Source organism: Neoarius graeffei, chromosome 1, assembly GCF_027579695.1.
Source record: "Neoarius graeffei isolate fNeoGra1 chromosome 1, fNeoGra1.pri, whole genome shotgun sequence".
NCBI classification, from domain to species: domain Eukaryota; kingdom Metazoa; phylum Chordata; class Actinopteri; order Siluriformes; family Ariidae; genus Neoarius; species Neoarius graeffei.
In genome coordinates, this window is record NC_083569.1 from 28,065,086 (window position 1) to 28,087,994 (window position 22,909).

General features: G+C 41.5%; 6 non-coding genes and 1 pseudogene across 6 annotated transcripts; 4 read left to right on the plus strand and 3 right to left on the minus strand.

The window, feature by feature from the left end:
* Positions 1-3,120: 3,120 nt before the first annotated feature.
* Positions 3,121-3,235, minus strand: LOC132895933 (U5 spliceosomal RNA). The gene has a single exon (XR_009655882.1). It is a non-coding gene; the product is annotated as a U5 spliceosomal RNA (small nuclear RNA).
* Positions 3,236-10,188: 6,953 nt separating this feature from the next.
* trnas-gcu (transfer RNA serine (anticodon GCU)) lies at positions 10,189-10,270 on the minus strand. The gene has a single exon. It is a non-coding gene; the product is annotated as a tRNA-Ser (tRNA).
* A 5,837-nt stretch (positions 10,271-16,107) lies between these two features.
* On the plus strand, positions 16,108-16,298 carry LOC132897048 (U2 spliceosomal RNA). Its single transcript, XR_009656227.1, has one exon. It is a non-coding gene; the product is annotated as a U2 spliceosomal RNA (small nuclear RNA).
* Positions 16,299-18,196: 1,898 nt separating this feature from the next.
* LOC132896116 (U5 spliceosomal RNA) lies at positions 18,197-18,311 on the plus strand. The gene has a single exon (XR_009655939.1). It is a non-coding gene; the product is annotated as a U5 spliceosomal RNA (small nuclear RNA).
* Positions 18,312-18,665: 354 nt separating this feature from the next.
* On the minus strand, positions 18,666-18,844 carry LOC132897546 (U2 spliceosomal RNA; annotated as a pseudogene).
* Positions 18,845-21,847: 3,003 nt separating this feature from the next.
* trnar-ucu (transfer RNA arginine (anticodon UCU)) lies at positions 21,848-21,937 on the plus strand. The gene is given in 2 exon segments: positions 21,848-21,884; positions 21,902-21,937. It is a non-coding gene; the product is annotated as a tRNA-Arg (tRNA).
* An 882-nt stretch (positions 21,938-22,819) lies between these two features.
* On the plus strand, positions 22,820-22,909 carry trnar-ucu (transfer RNA arginine (anticodon UCU)). The gene is given in 2 exon segments: positions 22,820-22,856; positions 22,874-22,909. It is a non-coding gene; the product is annotated as a tRNA-Arg (tRNA).

Consider the following 22,909-nt stretch of genomic DNA (forward strand, 5'->3'; position numbering starts at 1 on the left):
TGAATGCCTCAGGGATGTGGAAGCGGAATTTTCAGGAGGACAAGCACATCATAGAAAGAGATCGCACCACAACCGAAGAGCTGTGGGAAGAGGCAAAAAGCAGCTCGTAACACCACCTGATCCCACAACCCTTGTTCTTGGTGATTCCACTGTAAGACATTTAAAAGGACATGGGATGATTATTTGCAGTGTTGGGCAAGTTACTTCAAAACGGTTTTGCATTATTTATTACTTGTTACTGTCATTTTAAAGTAATGAGTTACATTACAATATTACTGTGTTTAAAGTGTAAGGCATTACACTACTATTGCATTACTTTTAAGTTACTCTCACCAAAATAACTGGAAGTATGGATTTGGCAATCTAAATGTAGCTCAAGACGCTCAATTAGCTCATCACACATCCAGTGGAAGGTGATGCGGTATCTGACTGAGCTAGGCTTATGGTTAAAAACAGTAGAATATAATAGCCACAGTGATGGCACAATACAAGGAACAATCATCGCAAGAGCAGACAAAAGGTGAAAGTCTGGCAAATTGGGATAGAAATACTGTAACTTTAGGCCTATTCATATTAACATTAATTGAACTGTAATGTATTGTAATGTCTAAAGATATGACAGGATACAAGATTAGCATTTCTATGCCTTTATTGTTTTCAAGTTTTCAGCATTAAGCATAGTTTATGCTTCCTAAAAAAAAAAAAAGATTAGCCCTAAGGCATATGACTCCATCATTTCAGAAATTTAACAAAAATGAACATATTATGGCAAATCGTAGCCTACAATAAAACTGGCCTGAAAAAAACCCACAAGCCTTTTAAATCACGGCTAGACAATGACTATTAGCTATATGAGGCTACCCAGTCACATTTCGAAAAACAGAATTAGAAATAACAAAATCAAAGTGCTTTTAATGATATTGAAGTGCTTAGACATATTAGCCCTCGAAGGAAAGGCAGCTCAATCACTTTAGTCTGACTCCCGACCAGAAAAAAAAAAAACTCAGTTATACAGGACAAAAATACGGAAGCCGAGAAAGGCCCTTCATATAATCCTTTTTTTACTCACCTTGTTATCCCGAGATAACGACATAATTAATTCAGGATCTCGAGAAAACAACACAACTAATTCGAGATCTCGAGAAAACAAAACAATTATTTCATGATCTCGAGTAAACAGCTGAGAAATGGTTCATTCAGGTACGCTAAGAGACTTGTGATATGCTGATTTTGGGGCTATTTCTCATTCTGTATAGACGCATCTTTGGTCATTAGAATGTCTGGAATAATCGATCACCTAATAAGGCAATATTTTGATCAGGGGTTGACACAGGGAGAGATTGCATTAAGTCTTTTAATAGGGGATAATTTCAAAATTAGTCCGCGGCACCTCCGCAGAAGACTGGCCCGGCTTCGTCTCTACCGACGGAGATACAGTGATCCAGCTGAGATCATGAAATAATTGTTTTGTTTTCTCGAGATCTCGAATTAGTTGTGTTGTTTTCTCAAGATCCTGAATTAATTATCTTGTTATCTCGGGATAACAAGGTGAATAAAAAAAGATTATATGAAGGGTCTCTCGCGGCTTCCGTAGGAAAAATGTAAACAAACTGTCAGCATATCTTCAACAAAATACTCCACCACAAGTCTCCTAACCTCCTGAGTCTGAAGGAGCATCTCAGAGCGGGAGAACATTAATTTTGGCTGCTTTGTGATTTTATCACCACTCTCATCCTCCGCTTGCTTCCTTCATGTTACTGTGGCACCTCTGTAAATGTTTAGTTAAATTCTCATCTCATCTCATTATCTCTAGCAGCTTTATCCTTCTACAGGGTCGCAGGCAAGCTGGAGCCTATCCCAGCTGACTACGGGCGAAAGGCGGGGTACACCCTGGACAAATCACCAGGTCATCACAGGGCTGACACATAGACACAGACAACCATTCACACCTACCGTCAATTTAGAGTCACCAGTTAACCTAACTTGCATGTCTTTGGGGGAAACTGGAGCACCCGGAGGAAACCCATGTGGACAACATGCAAACTCCGCACAGAAAGGCCCTCGCCAGCCACGGGGCTTGAACCCGGACCTTCTTGCTGTGAGGCGACAGCGCTAACCACGACACCACCGTGCCGCCCCCATTTAGTTAAGTTACTGGTGCTATTTCGGGAAGTGGACAGTTCTTTAGGTTTAGCACACAAAGTGCATCTGACTACGATGTTCTTCATATCCTTATTTTTCACAAACTTAAAGTAATGGGCGTATGCCCATCTGGAGAATGTGCTATCCGACATTAGATCAGCTGCAGGTTCACTCATCTCTCGCTCCTGTCTGAGTAACCTAAAGGAAAAGGAAGTGAAACATTTTGCGCGGACGTTTCACCTCTGCTGATCTCGCGTGATTTTGGCAAATTTGTTTGAAGGAAAAAAAAAACCACCACTTTATTCCAGGTTAAAAATGCATTGTAACGCACATTACTGACATTTGTACTGAGTAAAATATTACCAAATTTTTTCTGTAATGCCTTACATTACCGCGTTACTGCAAAAAGCAATGCATTACAGTAATTCGTTACTTTTGTAACGCGTTACTCCCAACACTGATTATTTGCTGCCTTCCAAATGTATCCATCTCTGACACCAAAGACAGCATTTTGAAACTCATGTCCGAGCATAAAACTATCAAACGTATTGTTGTGCATGTGGGAGCAAATGATGTTTTCAGAGAACAGCTGTTTGTCCAAGATGATTTCAGAAAACTTTTTTCTGATCTCTATAAGATTAGAATACAATCTTTTATCAGTGGCCCACTCCCTGCAAGGGGAAGCTTTGCATTTACTAGACTCTTCAGTCTTAACACCTGGCTTGGAAAAACTTATTTTTTATTTGGTATAAACTTCATAGACAATTTTAACCTTTTCTGGAATCGCAGAGAATTCTTCAAGCCAAATAGCACTGAACTCTGATTGGGTAGAAAGGTAAGAAAGGTAACAGAAAGGTAAACACAGCTAGACCCCGCCCTCAACAGCTGGATCCTTTTGAAGAGAGACGTCACCGTGTGTGTGTGTGGTTTCCATGCAAAAGGCTTGATATTTCTAACATTTGACCATGAAACATGTCCAGCTCTACCAGAGCAAAGCCTGCAAAAATAAGCTGAGCTCATTAACATCCCTCTCCCCGGAAATCTTTAGTAAAAGGTGAAAGATTTCCACGTTAGTGAAGAGAAACCTGAGCTGCATTGAACACTGGATCAGGTTAGTGACACTGGATTGGAGGCTGGGAGACTCTCAGCGCTGCCGCTGTGATGCTTGGAGTTGTGGCTGAGGAGCTCATTACGGAAACACCTGGGATCTCCTTTAAAAGGAGGAGCCTTTGGGAAGTGGTGGGGGCTTGGAGCTCATCACCTGCTGTCTTGGGTTTGGTTATTTGTTGTGGCTTTGTTTTATATTTGTTTTTTCTTTCATGTTACAGCTCTTCACTACACTATCATCACATGCTTGCACTGTCTAACACTACTGATTAATTGCCTTACTCACACCATACATTCATTTAGTAAATATTTCTATTTTCTTTAAGTAAATGAATTAAGATCTTCAGTCTCTGTCCTTGTCCTCCTTCCTTTGTTGTGATTTGTGAATCAGTCGGAACGCTAAGTCATATCAAAAGGCGCGGTCACGTGACTGCAGCTATGTGAGCTTTGAACCCTGACATTACAAAAGTATAAGTTTAGAAACACAAGCCAAATATGACCAACATACAAATAAACAACTCAAAACACATTTCAATGAAGTATTACACTTGGATGAGCCAGCAGCAATATTTCTTTAAAAATATTCTGATCACCGGACTGAAAACCGAAATAATTATTGACAACTTTTTCCTGGGGCTCGAGGCAAAAATATTTGCTTGTGCTACATCCTAAGGCAAAGTTTAATTTTATAAAATTGAGAGCATCATTATTAGATCATAGATGCCTCTAAACTTTAAGCTAATACTATTTGTTATCTCTAGAAATTTATTTTCATTGGCGAACGGCTGCTTATATTGTTTCTATGGTAGACTGGGTCTGTATGTGATTATATATGACACTGTAATATAGGAGACCTGACCAGTCTGATGAGTTTGTTGAACATTCCATAAGCATGAGGTGAGGAATAACACACAACATTTTTACTCCACCTAAGTGCTTTCCGTACCACATTTTCCTGCCTTCCTGTGATGCTACTGTTCAGGCTGCCAAATAGAAATAATTTATTCCATTGGATTTGTGATGTTGAAGCTTCTATTCTGAGGGCAGATAAGTTTCTCTTCTTGACCATATTACACTTCTCCATGTCGTAAAGTCAAGGAGCAAGGCCTCTAAACCGATAATATTTAGGATTGTGATATTTAAATGACAATGGTTTTCATCCACTACATTTATCAATGCCCAATCATTCTTACACTGTGACTGGCAAGATACAAACGTTTCATGAATCACACGTGAGACCTGTCATATGGTGATTTCTGCACTTTGATCTGCGCTGGTTTCTACGTTAGATTGATAAATGAGGGCTTATTGCGTCATCCTCGTTAGTATAGTGGACAGTATCTCCGCCTGTCATGCCGAAGACTGTGGTTCGATTCCCTGACGGGGAGGTTTTAAAAATTTATTAACTTAGGCAGCAGGGGGATGTAGTGGTTTGCACTGTCGCCTCACAGCAAAAAGGTTCTGGGTTCGAGGCTGTTGGGGGCCTTTCTGTTACCCCTTTTCCACCAAATCAGTTCCAGGGCTTGTTCGGGGCCAGTGCTGGTGCTGGTTCACAACTCGTTCAACTCGCGAGCCAGCTGAGAACCAGTTTGCTTTTCCGTAGCTCGCGGTGCTAAGGGAAGCCACGTCATTACGTCGCTGTATACGTCAGTTACATCACTGTATACGTCAGTTACGTCGCTATGTTTGCATAAACCTTGGCGCGAATATCGAAGCAAAAACAACACGGAAGAAGCAGCAGCAGCAACAACAACAATAATAATAATGGATGACTTCGCGTTTGTACAGCTGCTGCTTCTCGTCGCTTAAAAATGGCGATCTTTCGCGGTCTTGTTATTGTTGTTGGTCTTAACAACTCCGCCCCCCCCCCCCCCCCGCTGACGTAAGCGGTTCTTTCCTCTGGCCCAGCAGAGAGTTGGTGCTAGCCTGGAACCGTTTTTTCTGGCCCCAGAGTCAGTTCTTTGTCAGTGGAAACAGAAAACAGCCCACAGACCCTACTGGAACATCACTCACAACTTTAGTTCCTAACTGCAGTTAGCTTCTGTTTACGATTTGCCTCACAAAAAAAAGACACACATTTTAAATAATGCAGTGTGTCAATCGTAGAGTGGGCTGTGGACTGTACATTCTGGCTACTTTCTCAAGTATTTTTCAAATTTTTACATAAATAGATTTTGACTTAGTTTCTAAGAGCAATGTTTGTTTCCGGAGCATATATCCAAAACTATTCATGATACGGATTTGAAACTTGGTATACATATTAAGAAGGTGATGTAGATGTGCCTTTTCATACTAAGAAATTTGAGAAATTTTAATTTTTCATGTTTCCATGGAAACAATTTCAGACTTAGTTTCTCAGGTTAGTCTGAGGGGGAGGTTTTGTTTCCGGAGCAGAACTTGAAAATCATGAGTGGTATGGTCTTGCAAGCAAGTGTCTGATTACCTGAGTGCCATGATTGTATAGTGGTTAGTTCTCTGTGTTGTGGCTGCAGCAACCCTCGTTCAAATCTGGGTCATGGCAAAAAAAAAAAGCTACCTGAACAGGTATAATTTTGGGTTTACTGTCATTAGTCATTTGCACTGTTAGAGTTGATTTGTTTTTATTTATTTGTCTTCCATTCAATACTGACACTTTTGCACAGTTTTTATCTTCATTTATCACAATTCTTGATTTTAGCACTATTAATGCACAGTCACATGTACAAAGCGCATATATAGGTTTTTTTAATTGTTACATTTTTATCTGTATATTGTAAAGTCAGCTTGTTCTTTTTTTAAATTCTATTTTATGTTGCACAGTGTGTCTTTTTCTTTTCATATGTTTGATAACTTGCTGCTGCAACAAAACAAATTCCCAGCTTGGGAGCTATCTATCTATCTTAGTGATTACACAGCCTGATAATCACAATTCATTTTTTTATACCCCCACTCCAAAGAAGTGGGGATATACTGGTTTACCTCTGTCCGTCCGTCTGTCTCTCCGTCCATCCAAAACACCCTTTTTCTCAGCAACCACAAATCATAGCCACTTAGTACCAAACTTCAGCTTGGGGTTCTATACTGTGTATACCGTTTTCAGGTCTGTCCCACATCGACTTCCTGTTTACCAACTGAATGTATTTACGAAACATATAGGGTGGATTCACAAAATTTTCGAAACACTTTTCTCAGCAACTACAAATCACAACTGCTTGCAGGGGCTTCAAAGTTTGGGAGAATAGCAGGGTACAAATAATTTACAGCAGGGTGCACAATCGTAAAATGTTTGCCAGTGGCAGACATAATGCACGCAAAGCGTGCAGGGGGGTTTGGGCACGGAAAATTTTATGAAATGCACTGAGAAATGGTGGCCTCTGGTAACTTTTAACGGTGAAAATAAAGGGTAATCAATACCATTTGGAAACCTGAAATATGAAACCATACCTCAGTCATTTTATCAAATTTCAGAAATATTTGCAAACAAACACATAAAAAGTAGTCCGATTGAAATCCACATATGGATGATATAATAATTTTAAGTCTGATGTGCACTTTGACTAAGCTAAGGTGACAAGTTTCTCCAGATTCTCTAATACTATTGAAGAATATGGTGAAATCTTGAATACAGATGAAGAACTATATATATATATATATATATATATATATATGAGAGAGAGAGAGAGAGATGCAAGTACGAATTTTTCATGGGGCGGGATGGTTTGGAACAGGTCATCTAAAATTGGGATAACATTTACCCGGGACGGGTATTTGAGGCAGGTCGTCTAGCTTAAGCTTGATTAGCGTTGCTACGCACGCAGTTTGTTTTTTCGAGCAGCTGTCAAACGCAGAGTCAACTTTACGATCTGCAATTATAATGTCTTAAGCAAGGCTGAGAAACAGTGGACTAAGATGTATTTATTTTTCTGTATCAACACAATGACAGAATAAATTTGCGTTCAAAACGTACTTACCTTTCCCTCTAGACCTTTTTAGCCACGCATCCAGCATGGAGCTGCTTGCAACTCTCTTCGTCGCCATTTGTGAGTCACATGATGGTATGAACCATTCACAGTCCATGGAACACTAAGCCAATCAGAGTACGGCTTACATATGGCACAAGGGGCAGTAATGGCTGCACTCATGTCGAGGATGTAAACAAAGTTGACGCGGCAACCGACATACATGACATAGTGGATGTAATTTACGTTCACAACTTATTTTGCCATCAGAAATATTTAATATTAAATTTTGTGACTCGACTGACAATAGCTGGTGGCATAACAAGCCACAGACGGCGATTTGCCACCGGTGACCGGCTAATTTTGATATTTGGTACCGAACTTCAGCTTGGGGTTCTATACTGTGTATACCGTTTTCAGGTCTGTCGCACATCGACTATCTGTTTACCAACTGAATGTATTTATGAAATATATACGGTGGATTTAGACACCATTTCAAGAAGCAAAATGCTATTTCAAAATGACAGTTTACCAGGATGCTATTTGAAATACCTGGGGAGAACACTGCTCTTTACTTACTTGTCAGGGTTAATTATTTGTTGAAGTCAACATTCATAATAAGTGTCATATTCTTTCAATAGCTTGCATTCTGATATAAGCGAGAGCGAGGGGATACGTAAGTGAGCAGTAGCTCACAGTTGATATTGTTTTGTAATTCATTTATTCAAATCATCATAAATATGTATCACGATTTATCATTGCAATATATCATTACATACCGAGTAAATATTATCATAAATAATGTTACACATGCAAACATTCGTATAAAAGCACACCCATTTGATCTATGTAGGCCTTTAAAAGCGGGTGACTGGGAATATCATGTGCTGGATATTGGATATACACGTGTGGAGTGTAACGAGAGAAGAGCAGGGCTCACCGACTCCACAGCCACACTGGGGGCGAGCCTCTCATCGATCTCCTTCAGCTTGTCAGCAATCAGCTGTCTGTCCTCTGTGGCGATGATGGACTCTACAGGTGTGCCCAAAACCTTCACACCGTACTGCTGCAGCACGCCAATCTGAAACAGCACCACTCCTACCACAGGGTATCGTAGGTCGTAAGTTTAAGTATCCAGAAGTAGAGCTGCAGCTACAATCATTGACACCTTAATGATCTTTTGGCCATTGCAAAAGTAGAAGAGACTTTCAATATGTAAATTGTGCATGAATAGTCACTCAAACTTCCACTGAAAAAAAAATAAGTTGATTCCCGATTACTTAGCGTGTCAGATGATGTGACACCATTCCATAGTTATTGACACCGTTCCACAATTATTGACATCGAGATGAGAATTATTTTTTTAAATGGTATGTGGAATTAAGTTCGCAAAACAGTTTTTATTTAATTTTTTCAAATAGACTTGTCTCATCTCATCTCAAGCTGCTTTATCCTGTTCTACAGGGTCGCAGGCAAGCTGCCCCAGAAATTTTGCCCCAGCAATTTTGGGCCCCATGAAAGATTAGAATTTTGGGCCCCCCAACTTTGCCCACCCTTGTCACAATTGCAATATTGTCATTATTTGACTTTTGATAGCCCATGGACCTTGAGTTTGTGATGAACTCCATACTCAGTAGCCTTAAAAATGTTACGCATAAAAGACAGGAAACATCTCATTATAAATTTATTTCAAAGTGACACGGAGTGACATTTCAATTTGATCAATTATGTATGTATTTCTTCATATGTTGTAACCTCTATCCCTCTTTTATGTGTGCTGCGCTTTCTCCAGCTCCTCAATTTGAAACCAATGGTTTAGAACGTGTGAACATTCCACACACATAACCATGTCAAACACTTGACTGGTGTCCGTTATTAGCAACACTTTAATCTAGCAAACTGTATATGGAGCTCGGTCATTAAAAACTTCAATCCTAAAGCATTTATGGGTTGTATTGCTGTTTACCTCCTTCTCCAAAGGGGGGTTCAGTGGTTTGGTAGGGCGGAGGTCCCCCTGAGGCTGAATCTGTGCATATTTAGGGCACCCCATTAGTTATGAAACTGGTTATTAGCACTAGTTATTAGCACCAGCATAACGTAATATTTCATCTTGTTTATCACACAAGTCAGTTCAGTTATTAAAATGGAAAAAATGTCACTGTACAAACTGTAAAAGTGTTCTCTTGATAGGCTAATCCAACCACGTTCATACTGTTCATTTACCATTCGCTAATATTTTGAACACATGTGAGCGATAGCTACCTTTCTTTGGAAAAAACTGAGTGACCAGTTGCCTGCCTCTCCGGTCCCTCTCAGCTTTCAGCTGCCTTTCTTTACGTTTTTGACAGCCACGCTTCATATTTAGCGATCATAGACTGTACGCAGTCCACTGCTGGCTGGCTGGCTGCTGCACCGCGACACAGCAGCAAGTAGAGTTGCACTGATCAGCACACAGATTTAACGCATCGCGCTTCTACCAGAACTGGACCATACCATTTCGCAAAAGGGGGAGGGTTAAATGACAATATGTTGAAGAACTCAAGAAATAGACAACCTTGTTCAATTAGCTCATTTTACCAGATGGAATCTTGCATTGTTATTTCAAAAGTCTTATTAAAATCATATTATCAGCCCCTTAAAGGGCCCCATGGCAGTGCTGGGCCCCTAGAATTGTTCTAACCTTTCCCCCCCCGGCAGCGCCCATGCATCTGTGAAAACAGCCACTATTTGGATTAAACCCACAACCTTGGCACTGTTTGTAACAATTACCTAATCAACTAACTCCACACTACTTTTCTGCTGATATGCTCCTCTGATGAGCTGTGAAGGTTAGCTTTCAACCTTCTTTGGATTGTGGGGGAAACCAGAGCATCCAGAGGAAACCCACGCAGACACAGGGAGAACATGCACACAGAAAGGCCCTCGCGAACCCGGAACCTTCTTACTGTGAGGCGACCATGCTAACCACTACGTCACCATGCCATCCAAAAGAGCAGGCACACGACAAGGGTGGGATTCAAACCCACGCATGCAGAGCACAATGGATTAGCAGTCCATCGCCTTAACCTCTCGGCCACCTTGCCTGTGTGTGTGTTTATTTATTTTGTATGACGCAATGATCATTGGTGTGTTAGTAACTCTGTCAAAGTCAAAACTCAGACTCATTAAAATATTTGTTGGAACATTATTGCTGTATATTTATTTAATAAGCCTGTTATGAAAACTACATAGAGCAACAGGGGGCAGCCAAGATGGCATCAGTGTAATTAGTGTTGCCACCTGTCCCGGTTTTTCCTGATTGTCCCGGATTTTCATGGTCTGTCCCGGAAAAAAAAAAAAAATCCGGGACACTGAATGTCCCGGTTTTTTGTACATAATGGGCAAAATGTGTATTTCAACTTGTGAGCCAGCTGAGAACCAGTTTGCTTTTCCGAGCTCGCCGTGCTAAGCGGAGCCACGTCATTACGTCGCTGAATACGTCATTACGTCGCTGTATACGTCACTTACGTCGCTGTATACGTCAGTTACGGCGCTACATTTGCATAAACCTTGGCACAAATATCAAAGCAAAAACAACACGGAAGAAGCAGCAGCAACAACAACAATAATAATGATGATGGCTGACTTCGCGTTTGTACAGCTGCTGCTTCTCGTCGCTTAAAAATGGCGATCTTTCGCGGTCTTGTTATTGTTGTTGGTCTTAACAACTCCGCCCCCCGCTGACTTAAGCGGTTCTTTCCTCTGGCCCAGCAGAGAGTTGGTGCTAGCCTGGAACTGGTTTTTCTGGCCCCAGAGCCAGTTCTTTGTCAGTGGAAACAGAAAACCCGGTTCCAAACTAAGCACTGGCCCCGAACCAGCCCTAGAACTGCTTTGGTGGAAAAGGGGCAATGGAGGATGCTTGGACTGATAAAAGAAACAGACTCTCTGTTGCAATGGTGAAGGCTGAGCTTCAAGTCAGGCTAAACTTTCAGTTGTCCTGTACTGAGTTCAAGACATTCATTGAAAATCAGCCAGGACTCATAGCAGCAGCAAAGAAAAACACCAAATATAAATGGAAGATTAGGTAAGGTTTTGGTGAATTAAATGAAATAGTGTAGTGTAGTACATACTCCTGTATGTGCCCAGTTATATCAGTTACATGTCCTCCTATGTATTTGTTTAGCCAAGAGCAGCAAGCAGCAGAGGCACCGGCAAGCACAAGCAAAGCACACACCACACTCTAAGCAACCAGGTAAGCTGTTTGACACTACACCTTACATTGTTACATTCAGGTATTCTTAGATACAATGAAAAATTAGTTATTTTTATTCCACATAAGCAAACAAACAGAACTTAATTATGTATTCCCCTTTTACCTGTGCCCACTACTGCCCCCAGGCGTCCACAACCAAAAACTGTTGGAAATAAACCAAAATAATGAAGACCTGCTTTATTATGTAAAGCAATTAACTAAACAAATAACTAGCAAAAGCGTCATTTTTACTAATTAGAGCAATACAATTTCAGCGTAGAAGGGTGATTATTATTTTTTTTTTTGTCTTGGGTTAGATGTGCGAAGGGCGCCGTTGCTTACAAGCAAAAAGGTCGATTGGATGGTCGAAATGTCCAGGATTTTTGTCAGACACAGGTGGCAACCCTAAGTGTAATATGTGATTTGTGGAGCTCCGCAACATGAAGAACAAAACCTAATGTGCTGAATTGCTAAATATGCTTAAGGGCTGATTAGAATGAACCTAATTGATAAACTAAATAGCTACTACAAGGACCTCGCTCAGAAACAATTTTTTAATCCTTGTTTTCTTTCATTTTATTCAGTTATCCAACTATGCCTCAAGCTAACCATTCAGTGAACCTGCTAACTAAAGGAGAAGTGAACATAACACTATACGAACTAAACCGACAGGAGTTGGTAACAGTGGCGGCTCCTGAATTTTTTTTCAGGGGGGGCAATTTTCCCCCGTTATGTCTACATGGACCATAAATGTCCACAGGACTGAAGTAACTTGACCTAGGTAGCAAGTCAACTGTTCTACAGAATGTTCTGTAAATAGATTTTGTACTTCAAACTCCATGACCAGCAAGAATTTTACAGACTGTGCAACTTAAGGACAAACAGGAAAGTGCATTTACTGTAACAAAACATTGTAAATAGTTGGCTAACATAACAATAGCAGTTGAATAAATAGATGAGTGGATCTTTAGATCTTGCAATTACTGGTATTTACCAAGGATATTACCAAAGTGCTAACTCTCAGAGCAAAGTGTGGCAAATATAAAAATGCACATTGAAAACATCAAAAGTGAACGGATTCTGTGACTGTGTGTGTGTGAGTCACGAAGTCAACCAAACCCAGAAAAACACCACGGTGACTGGAGCCCTCAGTTTCGTCTTTGCCTCGTAGAGCTAACTCGAACACTCCACAAAATTTCACGCATTGGATGAGCTGGTTTAATATGTGCCTGTTCTTGCTCACCTCATCGTTGTGGCGGTGAACTGCTAGCCTGTAGCCCTCATCCGGTTGTGTAGCGATGTTCACTCTCCCAAAAGCCGAACATTTCACGCAGCTGCCCATGTGAATCTTTGATGACTCATGTTTTTTTTATTTTCTCCGACAAATGATGCGTGTCCGAAACTCCAGTGACCATCCAAGCAGTGTTGTCCGTGGAGCCACCTCCAGGGTGGAAAAGTAAGCAGGGGGAGCAGAAAACCGCTGAGGCGTCCTCGCAGCCAGCTCGCCAGGATTTGCGCTGGGACCATGTTGAAGTAAAACCTCGAGTATATGATTCCCCCCTTGTCGAAATTTGTTTTATGTTTAGATTTGGTCGAGGGGGTCCAGCTTGTTTTGTTGCCAATTTAGCTCGATTTGATTGCTGACTAAATGGAACTTCTTTTAAGGACCGCACTGAATTGCTTTCCGCATCCATCTCACCTCAGAAACTGAGCGGATCGAACGCAACTTTGCCGCGCTTCGCAGTGACGTAAGCACGTTAGGGCAAGCCCCCCTGGAACCCATAGAGATTGCATTGAAGTGTCAGTCAGGAGAAAAAAAATATATTAACATGGGACTCTATCAGTGAACTCTTGGGCGATTTTCAACGTGACTGAAATCGCCCCAAATGGGGCGGTATTCTAGAAGCAAGACCACCCTGATTGGGCAATGATACCCAGAGACAGATTAAAACAGCCTCGAGCAGCGCTGGTGAAAGTTTGTTTTAAAAAAAGAAAAAAAACTTTTTTTTTTCATTTTGGCAGTGCGTCGCCCAATCGCCCTTATGCACCAGCCGCCCTTGGTTGGTAAGCATACTTGCTATTTTTTCAGGTTATCCATCAATATGGAAACAGAGGAAGATAGCTGCGCTGTAATGCATTTCTATGCCAGAGAGTCTCTGAGTGAAAAGTTTGAACCAGATGGTTTACAAGATGGAATGGAACAGTGTTTGGTGCCACTACCAGAAACTCCGAAACCACGACCAGCCAAAAAGTCGAAGACACGTGCCAGTGACGAGGATCATAAAGAGGCTGTGCCCATCTTGCTTTTGCTAAAAATAATGGAAAGAATTGAAAAGATGCAAGAAGAATCTCTCAAATGGCTGCTGTCACTTGAGGCAATGGTTAAAGATAATACAAATTCCATTAAAAGTGTCACCGACGTCCTTGATTCTATGGGGAAACAGGTAGAAGACGTGAAAAATAAAGTCGTCGTCTTACAAAATAAAGTCCACATCTTAGAAAAAGAGAACAGTGTCCTCAGAAACAATGCAGCAACCTGGATGCCGAAAGAAGATGGAATCTACGAGTGTCTGGCATTCCAGAGCAAGCAGGTGAGAACGTGAAGAATATCATCGTTGACATTTTCAAACACATTTCCCTGGACATCGTGGACCAGCTGGCTTACTCAGTGGACATTGCTCACAGATTAGGTCCCTGTTCTGCAGAGGTGTGCTCCAGCTGTTGCATCATAGTTCAATTCCTGTCATGAGCACACAGGGACATTGGCAGTGGCATTTCCAAAACCCAAGGGCTGTCCTGAGATCACTGAAATATGCACAACTCACAGCAAACCCAAGGAAGTGTGCAATTTCGTGGGTGGAAGTACAGTATCTGGGCTTTCATTTGGGTCATGGGCAGGTGCATCCCTAAATTGATAAGAATGCAGCGATTGTGGCCTGCCCAAGACTCAAGACCAAAAAGGGGTGAGGCAGTTCCTGGGGCTGGCTGGCTATTACAGGAGGTTTTTCCTAATTTTTTGGACTTTACCAGCCTGCTGACTGAGCTCACTAAAAAGGGAGCACTAGAGCTCATCTAGTGAACAGAGCAACTGTGCAACGGAGGACGGAGCCATGCAAACGGGCTTTTTCACAGATTGAAATATTGTTTCTCCAAGACCTTCGGTGTAAACATAAATACACAAACCAAACAAGCATTAATTAAAGAAAAAGCACACACATACAATACCACACAAGCAGAAATAGCACAAATTGTATTAGTGTAAATGGTAACAGTGCAAAATGGCTAAGGATATGGGAGTATCTGCAATATGCAAATCATGATCCATTTACAGGATGAGTACTTTTACTAACTTAGAAATAAAATATTATTAGAAGAACATTATCATCAGAGGGTCTACCATTGGCAATTTATAATAGTCATAATTGACATTAACATTGACTTTAGGCATATTAAAGTTTGGTCTTTAGTCACTGGATTTATCTAGATCTGTTACTATTAATAAGATTTAATTGACACGAAGTGTGGTGAGTCATTCATATATACACACATTTTATATATATATGCTAAAGGGCACTTCAGCCCAACACCACCCCATGTTAACTGAACTACATGTCTTTGAGCTGTGGGGTTAACCAGAGCTGCCACAGGGGGAACACGCAAACTCCACACAGAAAGGCCCCCACCAGCCGCTGGGCTCAAACCCAGAACCTTCTTGCTGTGAAGTGACAGTGCGAACCACTACATTCCCCTGTTAATATATTGCTGAAGCCTCCCTGTCGGGGAATCGAACCCCGGTCTTCCACGTGACAGACGGAGATACTGTCCACTATACTAACGAGGATGACACAATAGCCATCATTTATCAATCGAAAGTGTAGAAATGACAGGGTTCACGTGTGATTCATGAAACGTTTGTATCTTGCCAATCACAGCGTAAGAATGATTGGGCATTGATAAATGTGGTGGGTGAAAACCATTGTCATTTAAATATCACAATCCTAAATATTATCGGTTTAGATAGAGGCCTTGCTCCTTGACTTTACGACATGAACAACAGAAGGGCAATAATATAACAACATCCAATCAGAATTCAGATACAACAACCAATCAGAATTCAGATACACTCTGTTGCCAAGTAAAATTGTAACCTTTCAACGTATCAAAAAAGTTCTCGAGCGCTCTTGCTGTTTTACCGTTAGACCAATCACATCTCAGCTTAAACTCGCATTCTAAACTAGTTGCAGCTCCCCCAGAAGAGAGCGACTCCCCCTGCAGCCTCATGGAACGCAGGGTTTAAGGCTCCGGATGGGTTTTACTGCCGTTTATGAGGGAAAGGAACATACACCCTCCCGACAGCCAATGCGTTATTCGCTTAAAACACATTTGCAAATTGGTAGAATGAGTTAATCATCACATGCAAGATTTGCAATTAATCAAATGAATTGATTATTATTATTATTATTATTATTGAATTACTACAGTTCTAAACTTCAAATTTTAAAAGTCTGGGCTTTGGAGAGATGATGGATCTCTTTTGGTGGAACACAACGGAGCAGAATATTGTGACCCCCAAGGCGATGTCTCTCTTCAAAAGGATCCAGGTGTTGGGGGCGGAGTCTAGCTGTGTTTACCTTCCTGGAGTTTAATATTTGGAAGTGGTTTATTTAAAGCTGTTCCCTGCAGTAAGTTATCGCTTCTCGGCCTTTTGGCTAAGATCAAGTGTAGTATCTGTTCTTATCAGTTTAATATCTGATATGTTCTCGGAATGAGAACGTTATATTAAACAGATTTTTAGAACAGGGAGGTGGAATAAGGGCTTGCTCTTTCTGCTCCATGCATCAACCTGGTATTGCAGTATCTCCAGGAATGGTGCCCATGTTTAAAAACTAAAAAAAAAAAGACGAGCTCTATTTTTTTCCTTTTCAGAGAGTCAATTTAACGTTTACGCTCTCTAAATAAGAATAATAAATGTTTGCTTAAAAGTATAGCGTTAGACTTGGGGTTTACTTTTTTTATTCTACTGTATGTGTCTATCACGTTATAGTAGTTCTAGAAATAGTTACTTTGTTTGAAAGGGAAAAAAAAAAAAATATATATATATATATTTTTTTTTTGCTTGATCTGGTCTGATTCTTCCCCCATTTCCTAGTTTTCGCTCTGCTTAACAAGCAACTGGACTGTGAGTCTGCAGTAATTCTTTCTTTTACTTTTTTTATGAGAGAGATCACACAACACCACCTATCTTCTTTTTTTTCTTTTTATTTACTTATTGGCTTATTTATTTCTCTGCCTGTTTGCAATGGCTAAGAAAGCTGTAAAGGTGCAAGAGATTGGCCCAGGCCACCTGACCCTATACCAGCTTTCTGGACCTCCAATAGTGTTTTCACCAACAGCACCAAAACACAAAAGTTCTGGATGTGTGCCATGTTGGCGGTTTTGATTTCCGTAAACAGTGCTTGCATTTCATCCAGGAAAAAAAATAACATTTTAAAGAAACTTGCAATAAGAAGACAGAAGCTGCTAGAAAGCATGTAGAAGGCCTAGAGCCCAGTGTAAGAGCCTACTATCTGGAGAAATTGCAGTTAATCAACAGCCTGGAACGATATGAAATGGGAGAGGAACTGAGTGAAGACAATGCATTGCTGCCTGCTGTAATATACCCAGACATCATCAACTATTTAATTTTTTTGCCAAGTCCATACACTGCTGAGGATCTGAAGTGTTTCAAGGGACTAGAAGCCTAGAACCAGATGTGCTGTGACTGAGTCAGGGAATGAAAAGCACGGAAATTTGGTGACAAATGTCTGGTGAAAGCAAAGGTGTGTACTGTGCACATTACATGGACAGTGATATACTGTAGATCATGAATCACATCCCCTGTGGGCCTACCTCAGCTGACAGCAGATGGCTGATTGTGATTTTTAACCTTACCTTACTCTCAAGAGAACATACAGAAGCACCATCACAGCTAGACAGTATGGTCTCATCTCTCATCTCATTAACTGTAGCCACTTTATCCTGTTCTACAGGGTCACAGGCAAGCTGGAGCCTATCCCAGCTGACTACGGGCGAAAGGCGGGGTACACCCTGGACAAGTCGCCAGGTCATCACAGGGCTGACACATAGACAACCATTCACACTCACACCTACGGTCAATTTAGAGTCACCAGTTAACCTAACCTGCATGTCTTTGGACTGTGGGGGAAACCAGAGCACCCGGAGGAAACCCACGCGGACACGGGGAGAACATGCAACCTCCACACAGAAAGGCCCTCGCCGGCCACGGGGCTTGAACCAGGACCTTCTTGCTGTGAGGTGACAGCGCTAACCACTACACCACCATGCTGCCCTAGACAGTATGGTGTCATGCTTAATTTTAAGACATTGATTAAAACTTAAAAAAAAAAAAAAACCTCATACCTGATACAAAGTGAACTGAACACACTTATGTTGTGTGGATTTTTGTTGGCCAGATCCTGGTTTAGTTTGGCAAGCCAGAGATGATGATGCGCCTCTGACAATTTTCTGGTTTCCTCCCCCTGATTTTTGATTATTTTAGGTAATCGGTAGAAGTGCAGATGTTTCTCAAGATCTGAGAGATTGTGGCAACCCAAAGCAGTGCAGTAATTCACCATTATTTGGTTTGTTTATTGAAAAATTCACAAAGCTTGCTTTGCTGTTCATGTGTCCAATGCCTCTAATATGGCCGACTTTCGGTTTGATGACGTCACGTGAAAATACTCTATACAGTGCCACTAGCCTGATCCAGTGTTAAGTGTGGCTCAGGTTTCTCTTCATTGACACATAAATCTTTTGCCTTTTACTAAAGATTTCTGTGGAGAGGAATGTTAATAAGATCAACTTATTTTTACAGGCTTTGCTCTGGGGGAGCTGAACATTTCTGGTGGTCAAAGATGAGAAATATCAAGCTTTTGGTATAGCTCCAAAACTTTTTCCCATTTCCTGGTTTTCTCCATGCTCAACAAGCAGCTGGACCATTAGTCTGCAGTAATTCTTTCCCATGCACGCCTAAAATGATGTCTCTTTTCAAAAGGATTTGGCTGTAATTTTTTTTAATAAGGTCATCATTTCTAGAACTACTGCAACGCCGTGTTGATTTACTGTATACAGCAGAAAGAGTAAGCCCCTTTTCCAGCTCTCTGCTCTAAAAAAAAATCAATTTAATTGATCATCATCATTCAGAAAACACATCAAACACAAAAATGACATAGGATTTTTTTTTTTTCAAGAAGGGCACTATTCCTGGAGGTACTGCAATACCAGATTGATGCATGGAGCAGAAAGAGCAAGCCCCTATTCCAGCTCCCTGTTCTAAAAATCTGTTTAATATAACATTCTCATTTAAAGAACATATCAGATATTAAACTGATAAGAACAGATCTTAACCAAAATGCAGAAAACTGATAACTGGCTGCATTTAACAGCTTTAAATGTACCACTTCCAAATATTAAAATCCAGAAAGGTAAACACAGCTGAATCCTTCTGAAGAGAGATATTATCTCAGGGGTGCACCAAATGGTTGGAGGAGATTCTTTGTAAGAAGCTTGATATTTCTAATATTTGACCACCAAAAATGTACAACTCAGCCAGAGCAGAACCTACAAAAAAAAAAAACGCAGTTGAGCTTACTAATGCCGCTTTTCCACTACAAACGCAGCTGAGTCGGGCTGAGCCGTGCCGTGCTGAGTCGAGCTGAGTGGGGCTGTTGGAGTTGCATTTCGACTACAACCGCGCTGAACCGTGCTGGCTGGAAGTGGGTGGACACATTGGGTGGAGTTAGCGAAAGTGGGTGGAAGTCACGTGATGTCGTTAGGCGGCGCAAACAGTGACATCAGTGATCTTTTAAGCGGTAGTCTCACGACCCGGATAGTAAACAATAAACATGGAGGACATGGAGTCGTTAGTGTTGCTGGTCTTGGTGCTGTGGCTTGTTGTCCAGATACTGGCAAGAGTGTATAGATGAGGCGAGGAGCATAAGGCTTCATAATTCTCGTAATTCGTAATTCTTCTCCTTCCGGGTTTACGGTGTTTACAGATCCCAGCGTGCTCGCGGGGCATGTGTGGGCATGTGAGGACACTCCTCCTCACCAATCACTGCACAGGGGAGTGTCTCCTCACGACCCCAGCCTCACTCGGCACGGTTTGGCTCGCTTCAGCCCCACTCCAAAACTGTGCGAGTTTTAGGGGCTAAGCAGGGCTGAAGCGAGCTGAGTCGTGCTGTTTTTGGTAGTCGAAACGCGAGCCGTGTCGGGCTGAAGTGAGCTGAAGCTAGCTGAAAAAGGGTAGTGGAAAAGGGCCATAATATGCCCCTCTCCAGCAATCTGTAGTAAACCACAAAAGCTTTATATGTTAATGAAGAGAAACCTGAGCTACATTTAACACTGGATCAGGTTAGTGAAACTGTATTGGAGGTCCAGAAAGCTGGTATAGGGTAATTTGGCCTTGGTCAATCTCTTACACCTTTACAGCTTTATTATCCATTGCAAACAGGCAGGGAAATGTCTGACCAACGAGCATTTTTGATAGATAGATAGATAGATAGATAGATAACATTTTTGGTGGTCAAATGTTAGAAATATTGAGCTTTTTGCATGGACCCCCCTCATACACCCCCAAGATGATGTCTCTTTTCAAAAGGATTCAGCTGTCAGTAAGTAAGTAACTAGGGAGTGGGGATTGTTGAATTTTGAAAAGGAACAGCTGAGTGTTGTGTGATCTGTCTAATGAAAAAGTAGGGGAAAGAATTACTGCAGACTAACAGTCCAGCTGCTTGTTGAGCATGGAGAAAACCAGGAAATAGGGAAAAGTTAGGTCGGGCAAAGAAAGAAAGAGTTTGTCTTTATTATTTTAACAAGGTCACCAATAAACAAATAATATCTTGACAAATAATATCTGGAAATAATATTTTGTTATCAAAGATGGCAAAAGCAACAATAGAGCTTTGGTCAGACCTCAAGTTATTTGACACATGGAGAGTCACTAATCCCTGAGAGAAAGATTTCACATTTTTCCTCACATCCCCATCATTCTTTTTCTAGAATTGATTATATTTTCATCTCTAGATCGGCCCTTGACAGAACCGGAGCCTGCTCCATTAACACATGCATTCTCTCAGACCACTCATCAATCTCTATAGAACGCCTGCCTCCTTACTATGACCCTTTATCTAGACATTGGCATTTAAATCCATCTCTTCTTAGCAATCCTGCATTTTTAACATATTTAGGAAATCAATGGGAACTTTTTTATTTCTACAAATGATTCACCTGAGGTTTCAGCCTCGACCTTATGGGAAACAGACAAGGCCTTCCTCAAAGGGTCTATCATTTTTTACACAACTGCGAAGAGGAAGAACATATTAGCAAAACAGTTGGAGCTTGATCGAGACATTGCTATCATGGAAAGAGATTTTAAAGTGTCTTTCTCCAGTTATGTGTTGAAGAAATTAGAAGCAGCCAGATCTGCTTTAGCTCAACTGCTAACTCAAAAAGCAGAATCAGCAATATTTTATGCCAGGCACAGACTGTTTGAATCTGGGAATAAATCCATCTGGCTACTTGCTCATCTAGCTCAAGCTATACTCATCTGAGTGTCAAAACATATCAATTCTAAGGATTTTTTTTTTGACAGAATTAATCTCCCTACCCTATCTGAAGAAAGCAGAAAAGGTCTGTGTAGGCCAGTCACAGCCTAGGAAGTCTTGGAGGCCATTAAATCCCTACAGAGTGGGAAAGCACCAGGCCCTGATGGGTTTGGACCTGAATTTTATAAAAAGATGGCAAAATTTGAAGTGGGGCACTTAACTAACATGTTTATGGAATCATTTAGGAGGGGCACACTCCCACTAACTTTAAATCTCACCCATATTTCTCTGATTTTAAAGAAAGATAAATCTCCTGATATTTGTACATTCTATAGACCAATAAGCTTGCTTGGGGTTGATTGTAAAATTTTGTCTACGCTTCTGGCTAGAAGTTTGAAAGAAGTGTTGCCCATTTGAGTGAGACTGGACCAGACAGGATTCATCAGGGGTAGGAACTCACACTCCAGTGTCCGACGGCTTCTAAATGTTATACAATTAACGCAAATGACAAAAAAGCAAGGTTGTTGCTGTGTCACTGGATGCTGAAAAAGCATTTGATCAGGTGGGAGTATCTATTTGATGTTTTGAACAGGTATGGTTTGGACTCCAGTTTTGTTGAGTGGATCAAGGTGCTGTACAGGTCCCCAGCTGCGAGGGTTTTCATAAATGGTTCAGTATCGGATATCTTCCCCTTGAGTAGAGGTACTCGTCAGGGCTGTCCTCTCTCATGTTTATGATTTGCACTGGAACAGAGCAGGAAATGTGAGGCCAGCCAGGAATTTGAAAGAATCTGAGAGGAAACACCACAAAGGCAGGGCAAAATGGGCTCTGTGGCGCAAAGGATAGCGTGTTGGACTTCTAGGGTTATCAGAGAAGCCATTCAAAGGTTGTGGGTTCAAGTCCCACCAGAGTCATTTCCTTTTGCATACGCTCTGCAGGGAAGCTTCTTCCAAACGAAATCGTTGACCTGAGGCGAAATCCTTTGGATATGGCCATTCCCTCTTTTCCATCTGAGATGCAATTCTTTCTTGACCCCAGTCAACCAGTAATATCACCATGTTCCACCTCTTCCTCCGAATTTGGCCAAAAGGAAGCTGTACCTGAAATTCCAGTTCCTCACAATACTCATGACATTCACTCCTGCCATAATTTGTGCTTACACCTCCAAAGCCAACACTTGCGTTCTCCATGTGGGAGAAAACCCAGCAGCGCCTGATGCAAGACTCAACTGAATGTTGATTTCAGTTGCTCACAGAGAAGGCTTGTTGCATTTAAAGGCTTGCCGATTCAGGTCCTGCCACAGGTCTTTGCTCTCGAGACTCTCTTGAAGGTTTCTTTCAATTGCTGACAAAAATGCACCTCTACAATCAAGAAGTACAGGCAAGTAGTATGGCGCCCATAATTGTGGAAGAGCGTGAGATGAAAAGCCATGCCAAGATGATAAAACTGGCCCAATAGGGACTGCCAGTAAACAGGAGCCATGGTATCCCAGCAGTACCTGAGACAAAAGTCTTCTGTCAGTGCAAGACCGATTCCTTCCGTGCCCGTCTTACTTTCTGAGCTGAAAAACGAGCGAAGACGGCATGGTGGCATACTGGATGTTGAATTGCAAGCCTTGTGCTGATGCTTGTGGGTTTAGATCCTCCCAGAGTTCATTGGTTTTGAGGTTTACTGCATGTTCATTTCATCTGTTATGACAAGAAAAGGACTTGTCCCTGGAACAGAACAGGAAACGTGAGGCCAGCCAGGAATTTGAAAGAATCTGAGAGGAAACACCATGAAGTTAGGGCAAGCTGGGCTCTGTGGCGCAATGGATAGCGTGTTGGACTTCTAGGCTCATCAGAGAAGCCATTCAAAGGTTGTGGGTTCAAGTCCCACCAGAGTCA